The sequence below is a fragment of the Cervus elaphus genome, chromosome 33 (genome assembly GCF_910594005.1).
Source record: "Cervus elaphus chromosome 33, mCerEla1.1, whole genome shotgun sequence".
NCBI classification, from domain to species: Eukaryota; Metazoa; Chordata; class Mammalia; order Artiodactyla; family Cervidae; genus Cervus; species Cervus elaphus.
This window is the reverse complement of record NC_057847.1, coordinates 38894803-38908742: the sequence shown is the minus strand read 5'-3', so window position 1 is coordinate 38908742 and position 13940 is coordinate 38894803. Positions and strand designations below refer to the sequence as shown.

The window sequence follows — 13940 nt, the reverse complement described above, 5'->3', positions numbered from 1 at the left end:
CTGTTATAAAATAAATAAGTCATGGGATGTAAGACATAGTATGTTAACTATTGTTAATAATACTGTATTGCATATTTGGGGTTTCCCTGGTGGCTCAGATGGTAAAGAATCCACCTGCACTACAGGAGACCTGGGTTAGATCCCTGGGTTGGGAAGATTCTCCTGGAGAAGGGAACAGCTACCCACTTGATTATTCTGGCCTGGAGAATTCCATGGACTGTGTAGTTCATGGGGTTGCAAAGAGTCAGACATGACTGAACGACTTTCATTTCACATTGCATATTTGAAAGTTGCTAAGAGAATAAATTGATGCTTTTGAACTGTGGTGTTGGAGAAGACTCTTGAGAGTCCCTTGGACTGCAAGGAGATCCAACCAGTCCATCCTAAAGGAGATCAGTCCTGGGTGTTCATTGGAAGGACTGATGCTGAAGCTGAAATTCCAAAAATTTGACCACCTCATGCAAAGAGTTGACTCATTGGAAAAGACCATGATGCTGGGAGGGATTGGGGGCAGGAGGAGAAGGGGACGACAGAGGATGAGATGATTGGATGGCATCACCAACTCAATGGACATGAGTTTGAGTAAACTCCAGGAGTTGGTGATGGACAGGAAGGCCTGGCATGCTGTGATTCATGGGGTCGCAAAGAGTCGGACACGACTGAGTGACTGAACTGAACTGAAGAGAATAAATCTTAAAAGTTCCTGTCATGGGAGTGGAGTTTAGAGAATAGATACGTATATATGTATGGCTGAGTCCATTCACTGTTCACCTAAAACTATCACATTATTGTTAATTGGCTATCAGTTCAGTTCAGTCACTCAGTCATGTCTGATTCTTTGCGACCCCATATACTGCAGCATGCCAGGCCTCCCTGTCCATCACCAACTCCCGGAGTTTACTCAAACTCAAGTCCATTGAGTCGGTGATGCCATCCAACCATCTCATCCTCTGTCGTCCTCTTCTCCTCCTGCCCTCAATCTTTCCCAGCATCAGGGTCTTTTCAAATGAGTCAGTTCTTCACATCAGGAGGCCAAAGTATTGGAGCTTCAGCCTCAACATCAGTCTTTAGAATGAATATTCAGGACTGATTTCCTTTAGGATTGACTGGTTGGATCTCCTTGCAGTCCAAGGGACTCTCAAGAGTCTTCTCCAACACCACACTTCAAAAGCATCAGTTCTTTGGCACTCAGCTTTCTTTATAGTCCAACTCTCACATCCATGCATGACTACTGGAAAAACCATAGCTTTGACTAGTCAGACCTTTGTTGGCAAAGTAATGTCTCTACTTTTTAATATGCTGTCTAGGTTGGTCATAACTTTCCTTCCAAGGAGTAAGCATCTTTCAATTTCATGGCTACAGTCACCATCTGCAGTGATTTTGGAGCCCCCAAAAATGAAGTCTGTCACTGTTTCCACTGTCGCCCCATCTATTTGCCATGAAGTGATGGGACCGGATGCCATGATCTTAGTTTTCTGAATGTTGAGCTTTAAGCCAACTTTTTCACTCTCCTCTTTCACTTTCATCAAGAGGCTTTTTAGTTCTTCTTTGCTTTCAGCCATAAGGGTGGGGTCATCTGCATATCTGAGGTTATAAGTATTTCTTCCGGCAATCTTGATTCCAGCTTGTGCTTCTTCCAGCCCAGCATTTCTCATGATGTACTCTGCATATAATTTAAATAAGCAGAGTGACAATATACAGCCTTGAGGTACTCCTTTTCCTATTTGGAACCAACCTGTTATTCCATGTCGAGTTCTAACTGTTGCTTCCTGACCTGCATACAGATTTCTCAAGAGGCAGGTCAGGTGGTCTGGTATTCCTATCTCTTTCAGAATTTTCCACAGTTTATTGTGATCTACACAGTCAAAGGCTTTGGCATAGTCAATAAAGCAGAAATAGATGTTTTTCTGGAACTCTCTTGCTTTTTCAATGATCCAAAGGATGTTGGCAATTTGATCTCTGGTTCCTCTGCCTTTTCTAAATCCATCTTGAACATCTGGAAGTTCACAGTTCACATATCTCCAAACCTGGCTTGGAGAATTTTGAGCATTACTTTGCTACTGTGTGAGATAAGTGTAATTGTGCAGTAGTTTGAGCATTCTTTGGCATTGCCTTTCTTTGGGATTGGAATGAAAACTGACCTTTTTTAGTCCTGTGGCCACTGCTGCATTTTCCAAATTTGCTGGCATATTGAGTGCAGCACTTTCACAGCATCATCTTTGAGGATTTGAAATAGCTCAACTGGAATTCCATCACCTCCATTAGCTTTGTTCGTGGTGATGATTCCTAAGGCCCACTTGACTTCACATTCCAGGATGTCTGGCTCTAGGTGAGTGATCACACCAATGTGATTATGTGGGTCATGAAGATCTTTTTTGCATAGTTCTTCTGTGTATTCTTGCCACCTCTTCTTAACATCTTCTGCTTCTGTTAGGTCCATACCATTTCTCTCATTTATTGAGCCCATCCTTGCATGAAATGTTCCCTTGGTATCTCTAATTTTCTTGAAGAGATCTCTAGTCTTTCCCATTCTATTGTTTTCCTATATTTCTTTGCATTGTTCCGTGAGGAAGGCTTTCTTATCTCTCTTTGCTATTCTTTAGAACTCTGCATTCAAATGGGTATATTTTCCCTTTTCTCCTTTGCTTTTTGCTTCTCTTCTTTTCACAGCCATTTCCTTTGCTTTTTGCTTCTCTTCTTTTCACAGCTATTTGTAAGGCCTCCTCAGACAGCCATTTTGCTTTTTTGCATTTCTTTTTCTTGGGGATAATCTTGATCCCTGTCTCCTGTACAACATCACAAACCTCTGTTCATAGCTCATCAGACACTCTGTCTATCAGATCTAACCCCTTGAATCTATTTCTCACTTCCACTGTATAATCATAAGGGATTTGATTTAGATCATACCTAAATGTTCTAGTGGTTTTCCCTACTTTCTTCAATTTAAGTCTGAATTTGGCAATAAGGAGTTCATGATCTGAGCCACAGTCAGCTCCTGGTCTTGTTTTTGCTGACTGTATTGAGCTTCTCCACCTTTGGCTGCAAAGAATATAATCAATCTGATTTTGGTGTTGACTATCTGGTGATGTCCATGTACAGAGTCTTCTCTTGTGTTGTTGGAAGAGGGTGTTTGCTATGATCAATGCATTCTCTTGGCAAAACTCTATCAGCCTTTGCCCTGCTTCATTCCATACTCCAAAGCCAAATTTGCCTGTTACTCCAGGTGTTTCTTGACTTCCTACTTTTGCATTCCAGTTCCCTATAATAAAAAGGACATCTTTTTTGGATGTTAGTTCTAAAACATCTTTAGGTCTTCATAGAACCATTCAACTTCAGCTTCTTCAACATTACTGGTTGGGGCATAGACTTGGCGTACTGTGCAAAGAAGAATGGAACTGGAGGAATCAACCTGCCTGACTTCAGACTCTACTACAAAGCCACAGTCATCAAGACAGTGTGGTACTGGCACAAAGACAGAAATATAGACCAATGGAACAGAATAGAAAGCCCAGAGATAAATCCATGAACCTATGGACACCTTATCTTTGACAAAGGAGGCAAGGATATACAATGGAAAAAAGACAACCTCTTTAACAAGTGGTGCTGGGAAAACTGGTCAACCACTTGCAAAAGAATGAAACTAGAACACTTTCTAACACCATACACAAAAATAAACTCAAAATGGATTAAAGATCTAAATGTAAGACCAGAAACTATAAAACTCCTAGAGGAGAACATAGGCAAAACACTCTCCGACATAAATCACAGCAAGATCCTCTATGACCCACCTCCCAGAATATTGGAAATAAAAGCAAAAATAAACAAATGGGACCTAATGAAACTTAAAAGCTTTTGCACTACAAAGGAAACTATAAGTAAGGTGAAAAGACAGCCCTCAGATTGGGAGAAAATAATAGCAAATGAAGCAACAGACAAAGGATTAATCTCAAAAATATACAAGCAACTCCTGCAGCTCAATTCCAGAAAAATAAATGACCCAATCAAAAAATGGGCCAAAGAACTAAACAGACATTTCTCCAAAGAAGACATACAGATGGCTAACAAACACATGAAAAGGTGCTCAACATCACTCATTATTAGAGAAATGCAAATCAAAACCACAATGAGGTACCATTACACACCAGTCAGGATGGCTGCTATCCAAAAGTCTACAAGCAATAAATGCTGGAGAGGGTGTGGAGAAAAGGGAACCCTCTTACACTGTTGGTGGGAATGCAAACTAGTACAGCCACTATGGAAAACAGTGTGGAGATTCCTTAAAAAACTGGAAATAGAACTGCCATATGACCCAGCAATACCACTTCTGGGCATACACACTGAGGAAACCAGATCTGAAAGAGACACGTGCACCCCAATGTTCATCGCAGCACTGTTTATAATAGCCAGGACATGGAAGCAACCTAGATGCCCATCAGCAGATGAATGGATAAGGAAGCTGTGGTACATATACACCATGGAATATTACTCAGCCATTAAAAAGAATTCATTTGAACCAGTCCTAATGAGATGGATGAAACTGGAGCCCCTTATACAGAGTGAAGTAAGCCAGAAAGATAAAGAACATTACAGCATACTAACACATATATATGGAATTTAGAAAGGTGATAACGATAACCCTATATGCAAAACAGAAAAAGAGACACAGAAGTACAGAACAGACTTTTGAACTCTGTGGGAGAAGGTGAGGGTGGGATGTTTCAAAAGAACAGCATGTATACTATCTATGGTGAAACAGATCACCAGCCCAGGTGGGATGCATGAGACAAGTGCTCGGGCCTGGTACACTGGGAAGACCCAGAGGAATCGAGTGGAGAGGGAGGTGGGAGGGGGGATCGGGATGGGGAATAAGTGTAAATCTATGGCTGATTCATATCAATGTATGACAAAACCCACTGAAATGTTGTGAAGTAATTAGCCTCCAACTAATAAAAAAATTAAAAAAAAAAAAAAAGTTTCCATCATAAGAAAAAAAACCTGGTCACTATGTATGGTGACAGGCATTAACTACACTTATTGTGGTGAACCCCATGGGCAGTGTATAGAAATACTGAATTATGTCACACATCTGAAACTAATATAATGTTATATGTCAGTTACATGCCAATTTTTTTTAAAGGAAACAAAAGAATGTAAAATCTTAGGTCCCAGCCCAGATTTCCTAAACCAAATTCTGTATTTTAACAGACTCTTTGGGTGACTGGAGATACCAAGGGAGGCTTAAAAATATTGATGCTTGGGTCTCCTGAGATACTGATTTAATTGGATCATAGTGTGGCCCAGGCCTTGGGTTTTTGAGAAAGTTTTTAGGTGATTTTAATGAGAGCTAAAGTTTAAGAATGCCTGGTATAGAATGGCCTGTCCACGTCATCCTTGTTGTCTGGAGGAGGTATCCAGGAAGAGCTTTGGCAATTTGGAAAATAAAGGTGCCATGATTTTAAAACTGTACACACCCAATCCATATGGGATCCTCAATCTATCATATACCTGTGACATCTGTTTTCTGCTCAACAACAAATGTGGTGTTTTCTAATACCTCCTACCCATGGAATAACACTATGCTTACTTTCCTTGACTTTCAAGACTGAGGAGTTTGGTTTTAGCCTGCCTTTCCCACTCCATCCCCTTCTACCCCAGCTCACATCAGGTTGTGAACTTGTATACACAACCCTTCAGGTTGCTGCTTTATTTGTAATCATTTCTTGAAAGGGATAGTCCCTGAAGATCCTATAGAAGTAACATCCCACACTCTCCTCTTCCATTATTCCCCAATGCTGTACATGATTCTCCGTTTTTCTTTTAGTAATTCTTCCAAAACTTTTAGTATGTGGCCCAGATATTGCATGGAACATACTAAAACATAAAAAATTATTTGTTGTTTATTTGAAATTCAAATTTGATTGGACAGACTGTATTTTTATGTGTGAAATCTGGCAACCTAGAGAAAAAGTATGCCAACTCCTGAATTAGTAAATAAAATGCATCCAAACTGTTCAAGCTCAATAAAATTTTCTGTTTTGAAAATTTTCTGTTTACATTTTGAAGATTCAAGTCTGTAAGAGCAACAAAATACTGAACTATGTTGTAACAAATAGTGGCCACTTTGTAGCATAGTTTGGGCTCTTTCAGGTAATTAGCCATAATGTTAAAAATATATAATACTATCAAAGTTTTCTTATGCCTGGGAGCTATCAGTTTAATTTGTCCCTTGTGCCTTAAAGTCCTCTATAATTGTGTAAAAGGCTGTGTCATAAGAGTATACATAGGTACGATTAAAATCGGCATGGTGATGAAAGCCAGGGTGAGCTTCCTTTCAGCATAACGATAGTTTGGGCCAGCCCCACAGACACAGGGGCTTCTCTGGTGGCTCAGCAGTACAGAATCCACCTGCAATGCAGGAGATGCAGAAGACGTGGGTTTGATCCCTGGGTCGGGAAAATCCCCTGGAGGAGGGCATGGATTCAATATTCTTGCCTGGAAAATTCCATGGACAGAGGAGCCTGGCGGTCTACAGTCCATAGAATCACAAAGAGTTGGACACATCTGAAGCAACTGAGCACGTGAGCACAGAGTGGCCACCTGCAGTTGTAGAAAAGGCTACAGGAGATAGACAGGTAATTGAGGCCCTGCATGCTGTGGGCCTTCCTAGAAATGGAAGTGTCATCACATGGCTTTGAGCACTTGGCAGTCTGGAGATGAGCCTCTGAAGAAACTGAGTTTATTCACAGATGTCCTCATCAATAGGGAGCTTTCAGGGATAAGAAAACAGGTACTAGAAATAATTTGCTGTTCCTATTAAAGATGTTGCATGAATGTTCAATGAAGTAACCAAGTATCATTTGAATTCAAAGTAGAAGAGGAGGGCAGAGGATGAGATGGTTAGATAGCATCACAGACTCAATGGACATGAGTTGAAGCATACTCTCTGGGAAATGATGAAGGACAGGAAAGCCTGGCATGCTGTAGTCCATGGGGTCACAAAGAATCACACATGACTTAGCAACTGAACAACAATAATAATTATTTGAATATGTAAAAACATAACCTGTAGGTAAACGTGTAGTAAACATGGATCTTCTGGAGCTGCTGGGGGTGGGGAGCAAGTGTGTTTTTATTTGAAAACATACACCTTTTAAATCTGGCAGTCACTGATTCAGAATCTTGTAGAATCACCTCAATTTCATCTAATGTTATTCTTATTAATAAAAGCAGTTGTTTGACATATAACTAAGTGCAACCTGATTTTTATGCCTTTATAAGACTATAAATATATAAATGCATTCTAAAAATTTGAACATAATATATACAGTCTGATGCCAATTATGTTAAAGCATGTGAATGTATGTAAAGACAAAGGAGAGGACTTATTCTAAAATGTCAAGAATGGTTAGCTGTGTCCAAGTGGTGAGTTTATGGGTGATCTTTAGTTTCTTCATTGTGCTTTTCTCTATCCCATTCTTTAAAAAAAATAACATGTTAATTTTATCATCAAAAAAACAGTAATTTAATGTGTGTCTTTTTCTTTTTTCTGTTTCTTTCCCCCCTACACTCCCACATTGTTAGGTCTTCCCTGGTGGCTTAGATAGTAAAGAATCTGCCTGCAATGCAGGAGACCCAAGTTCCATCCTTGGGTTAGGAAGATCCCCTGGGGGAGGAAATGGCAACCCGCTCCAGTATTCTTGCGTGGAGAATCCCATGGACAGAGGAGCCTGGTGGGCTATAGTCCATGGGGTCCACAAAGAATCAGACACCACTGAGCAACTAACAGTTCTACTTCCCATATTGTTGGCAGAAGAGTAGCTGATAAACCACTCGGAAAACAACTTGGATACACCCAGGAGGGTTGAGGATGCCCCTCCCCTGTGACCCAGGGGCTTCACTTTCAGAGGTTCATCCTCAACAGAGAACATGCCTGCAAGGGTGTCTGTGGCTGCAACAACTCTAACACTGTAAAGCTGCAGGACTAGAAATGAGCTGAAGCCCTCAGTTGCAAATGAACATATTGCAGTAAATACACGTAGTGGAAAACGTGAAGCGGTGGAACAGAGTAAGCAAGAGCTTCTAGTGTCTCCATGGATAAGCCTCAAAAAGTAACATTGAGCATCACAATGTAAATGTCCTTAATGCCATAGAACTATATACTCAATCCATAAAAAGGTAAATTTTATGTTGTGTATATTTTACCATAATTTTAAAAAAACACATAAAACTGAATCAAAAAGCAACCTGTAGAAATAATATATACAGGATGAAATTTAACCTGTGAGCCCAAACTATGTAATTAGTTATGGGTAGACATATGTTTTTAATAGTACTCAGAATAAACACGGGAATGATCAACACTAAGTTTAGGATACTGGCGACTTCTACGGAAGGAAAGAGGGAGGTGGCGTCAGAGTTAGTAATTACACAGCAGACAACTGGGTCTGGAATGTTTTGTGTGTGTGCACTCAGTGGTCCAGTCTTGTCCAATTCTTTGCGACCCCGTGGACTATAGCCCACCGCTATACCCCATGGACAGAGGATTTCCCAGGCAAGAATACTGGAGTGGGTTGCTGTTTCCTCCTTCAGGGGATCTTTCTGACCCAGGGATCGAACCTGCAGCTCCTGTGTCTCCTACATTGGCAAGCGGATTCTTTACCACTGTGTAACCTGGGAAGCCCCCTGGAATGTTTTATTTCTGTAAGATATCTGAAGCAAATAGAGTGGCAAAACGTCAAGACTGAAGAAGGCTGGCAAGTAGGTATGGTGGTGTTCACTGCTCTATTTTTCCATATACTTGAAGGGTATCATCATAACAGGCTATGTGTCTGCTTTTTCCCACCTGGCCAGGACCTTGATAGTGGTCAACTTAGGGACCAGGTGTTTTTGGTGGGGTGGCCAATGGCATAAAACTCTCTAGCTCTGGGATCCATTGGTATTGCTCAGAGCTTAAATAACACCCAAGGCAGAATCCAAATGTGTCTCTCTTTTCACATTTTCACATTGCTCTACTTGTCTAAGTTTACAGCAACAGTAAGTAAAATCCATTGTTCACTGGCCTTGAAGATCTCTGCCGTTTGCAGGAAATGCTCTGCTGTATCCTTATGCTCTGTGCTCTGACAGTTCAGCGACTTTGAAAGCTGTTTACTCTGAAACGGCTGCTCCTCTCCTGGCCTGGCAGCTAGGAATGGGTGTGCTCTTTCGCTGCGAAAACCCAGGTTCAGTTGTGACTTACCTCAGTGGTGGGGGCTGACTCAGATTCTCTGGGTTCAAATCCTGGCTCTCACATGCAACTTGCTTTTGGATTATTTTGGGTGCTACAGCAGTAAAAAGGGATTTCCCAGGTAGCTCAGCTGGTAAAGAATCCGCCTGCAATTCAGGAGACCCCAGTTTGATTCCTGGGTTGGGAAGTTCCCCTGAAGAAGGGATAGGCTACCCACTCTAGTATTCTGGGGTTTCGCTGGTGACTCAGACAGTAAAGAATCTGCCCGCAATTTGGGAGACCTGGGTTTGATCCCTGGGTTGGGAAGATACCCTGGAGGGGGAATGGCAACCCACTTCAGTATTCTTGCCTGGAGAATCCCTATGGACAGAAGAGCCTGGTGGGCTACAGTCCATGGGGTTGCAAAGAGTCAGATGTGACTGAGTGACAAGGCACAGCACATAGAACATAGCAGTAAAAAGGAGATTAAATAATAAAGTGAGTTAAAATATTTAACCACAGCATTTGCCTACTAAGCCCTCAGCAAAACTTCTAATTTATTCTCATGGTCATAGTTACTGATCCTCTCTGGCCCTCGGTTCCAATGGTACCCTTAGCATCAAAGGTAGTTTCTTGATTGTCAATCAATTTGCTGTCCCTCCTAACAAAAATGGTGACTAGAAAAGAGTTAAAAACATTGACTGATGTGAACCTCTGCCCCCTCAGAAAAACTCTCCCTTGGGGGTCTCTAAAATATTGGGTTCTTTAGGTAAATCATTGGCTTATGAGTTTGTTAATGCTCTATGGGGCTTTTTGAGGCAGGCATTGTGTCTTCTTCTTTCTAGTCACCAACCCTGGCCTGGCTCCTGGATGTTTGATGAATGAATGAATGACTGTGGTCAATAGCATGTTGGTTCTCTTAATGTTAGACATTCTGGGTATTGTGTACTTTTGATATATCTAGATCTTGTATTAATGAAATATCATATTTCTACATGGATGGGCCTATCATTTTTTATGTGTGTTTTTTTCTGGATTATGAGTCTTTTAGTTATTCAGAAGAAAATTATTCTATGTATTCTAGGGGGTAACTACTGATGATTTTTCATGTTTCTGTCTTATTAATTAATCTGGAAAATACTTCTATTCAATTTACCCTGATAATCCAAGGACATGAGTTTTTATTTCCAAATATTCCCTCTCCGAGGGGGTGTTAATTAATGAGGAAAGTGTGGGTAACTGGCTCTCCTTTGTCTTTATTCCCTGGTACCTTCAAACAAGGGCTAGTGGTGCTAGTGATGAAGAACCCAACTGCCAATGCAGGAGACCTGGGTTAGATCTCTGGGTCAGGAAGATCCCCTGGAGAAGGGCATGGTAACCCACTCCAGTAATCTTGCCTGGAGAATCCCATGGACAGAGGAGCCAGGAAGGCTATAGTCCACAGGGTCATAAGGAGTCAGACGCAACTGAAGTGACTGAGCGTGCACGCACACACCGTTAAACAAAGAGAAATCAAGATCCTTTTCTATTACCCTTGAATTTAGAGCAATTTATCAACTCATAATCCAGAAAGTTACCTTTTTAATTCCTAGATGATTATATTTTTACTAAAAAGCATAAACTTGGAATACCCCACCACAGGATGGGGTTTATAGATAAAGAACAATGTTTTAGGCCATTCACTGAAATTAGCCATGTTACAACTAGCTATATTTTATCTGAGTGTAAATCATTGGAATTTGTGGTGATCCCCCACCTCCAGGTGCAGAGTCATTGTCTGCCAAAGCTGGAGGTCATCTGGTCCAGTCTTTTTATTTAATTAAAAACTGAGGCTAGTGATAAAGGGATTTTCATTGGAGCAAATTTGTGTTGATCCTTTTCAGCAGAGGATATTATAAAACCAAACAATAACAGAACAGGCTAACAATGGCAAAGGGTCCAATTTTTGTTTTATCTCCCTCCCTAATTTCTCTGCCTCCTTTCAACTCCCTTACTGTGGTGAAACACTCAAAATATGAGGAAAAAGAAGAAAGAAAGAGTGAAATTAAAACTGGGTTTTTGGTTCCTGAAAAACTGAAGCTTGTATATGTTTCAAAAGCCACACTTCTGAAATATCAGGCTCATAGCATACTGCAGCACATTTCATGTTTGTTTTTAGATTAATGACTATCAAGTGGTTAATCATTCAGGGGGTTTCCTTTCACAGACTAGTAAGAAAGCTGGGGGGATGAGGGTGGGGCTTCCCAGGTGGTACTAATGATAAAGAATCCATCCATCAATACAAGATATATAAGAGACTCGAGTTCAATTCTTGGGTCAGGAAGAACCCCTGGAGAAGAAAATGGCAACCCACTCCACTGTTCTCGGCTGGAGAATCTCATGGACAGAAGAGCCTGGTGGGCTACAGTCCATAGAATCACAGAGTCAGACACGACTGAAGTGACTTAGCACACACACAAGAAGGCTCTGGAGCTTATTCTACAAGGTGGCCCCAAGACTGACAGCAGAGTGTTCCCTCCCCTCTCTGGTACCATCTGGGTCCCAAGTGGAAGGACGGAGAAACAATAGCCAGAGATGCAGATGACCATAGTGATGGGTCAGGTACCCCTACCTACTCTTGTACATGGATTCCCTTGACCTTGACAGACATTTATCACACAAACCTCCATATCCCTATTTAGAAATTTTGACCCTATTTGAGATAAGATGAAGTGCTTGCATTGCAGTTTTTTTAGAAAAGAAATTCATTCAACATATATTTACTGAGAATCTACTTTGTATTGAGAATTGGCCTAAACAGAAAGATGAGTAAGATCCACTCTGCTCTTTACAGAGTTAATTATAGAAGGCTTTTTTACCTGCAGAGAGAAGGGCCTTTTGGTGGTAAAACAACCTTGTTTGGGTCCCTGTCCTCATGCTTTAGACACATCATGTGTGCTTAGCCATTCAGTCGTGTCCAGCTCTTTTTGACCCCACGGATTGTAGCCTGCCAGGCTCCTCTGTCCATGGGATTCTCCAAGCAAGAATACTGGAGTGGGTTGCCATTTCCTTCTCCAGGGAACATTCCTGACCCAGGGATCGAACCCACATCTCCTGCATTGCAGGTGGATTGCTTACTGCTGAGCCATTGGGAAGGCCCTTTAAACACATCACTCTGTCCTAATAACCACAAGGACATCAATTAGTGGCCTCAGATATTAGTGAGTAAACTGGAAGTGTCTTTTACCAATACATCTTGTTTACTTTCTAAGTGCTTTTTCAACATTACATCATAAATACCAGGTCATATAGTTATATATCATAACAATTAGCACCAAAAAACTCATCTTCTCCAGCCAGAGATAGATGTTTTGAAAGATAATGGGACGTGTTAAAGTCTTGCAAATAATTCCATGTAATTAATAACAGGATTTGACAATGTAGTCAAAAATGCTAATTTAATTGCTTTTCTCTCAATATCTCATTAGGAAGGAAAGACTAGTCAAATTAGGTAGTTGGAGTTTAGTAGCCTGATGCTAAATTGATGTAAATTAACTAAATATTTGAAAACAACAGAGAAAATTTAAAAAAAAAATTTTTTAAAGCTTGAGTAATTGAATCCTGATTCAAAATGGTATTTAGCAGTAGAATGTAATATACTACCTACTGCTCAGTATATTATCTATCATTATCTTTTGAACCCTGTAATTGGACAAACAGGAAACTATTCATAATAATAAGTTTGTTCAAAATCATCTGTTTTGCTGGAGTCTGGGTGCACACTGCAGTCATACTGATCTGAAGACAGAACTGCTTACTTTAGCCTTCCCACTGTTTGTTCATCACTGTTCCCACAAACTACAGCAGAACTCCACACCTGGGGAGTCCAAAGCGTCTTACGTAAACCATCAAAAAGTAGTCATTTTCCCCCCTGCAGCCCGTGAATAGGCAACACAAATCTTTATTTTCTGCAAGACGGGTGCCACTGAACCTGACCCAGCCCCTTCCTGGGGTGTATGTGCACAGAGCTATACTGAACCCAGAACACGGGCAAACAGATTGCCTCCTGGACTTTTCATTAGATCCAACCACTTAGCTGTTTTATTTATCCTATCTCTGGTTTTATTTTTCCGTGATTCTTTGGTAGTTATGTTGCCTCTATCACAGCTATCCAAACATCAGGTCACGAAGGGCTCCTGCCCACATAGGGCTCCTTCTAAGAGATTTAAATGGAAAGGCAACCCAAGTCATTCTTGGTCTATTTTCAGTATTCATTATCAATAAAACAAAAGATCAGCATTTTCATGCTGTGTGAAGCCTTCAGGGAAGTGCAGTGTTGCAGTCATTATCTTTAGATCAGGCTGCAGCCTACTACCTGAAGAGGAAATGATGAGTCCATCAAAATAAAAATAAAATAATGAAAGGGTTAGAGTCACAGAATGGGCTGCTGACTGTCCCCTGCATGGCTCCCTGAAAATGTCCCTCTGAATTTAGTGGAGCCTAGATGGTAAAAACCACAGATCACAATGGAACATAAATTCACCTCATAATGAGGTTAGTAGGCAGGCGAAATAAACGTCCTGCTGTTACATTGGAGGCAGGCTCTAATCTGGTGTTTTCCTTGGAAATGATCATTTCCTTTGCAACAGGGACCATTCACCATTGCAACAAAAAGAATAAAATACTTAGGAGTATATCTACCTAAAGAAACAAAAGACCTATACATAGAAAACTATAAAACACTGATGAAAGAAATCAA

The 13940-nt window shown here is 40.8% G+C and overlaps 1 protein-coding gene across 5 annotated transcripts in view; it reads right to left on the bottom strand.

Moving 5' to 3' along the window:
- The window catches only part of ITGB6 (integrin subunit beta 6), a 145882-nt gene that overhangs the window by 49385 nt on the left and 82557 nt on the right, over positions 1-13940 (bottom strand). The window lies entirely within an intron of this gene.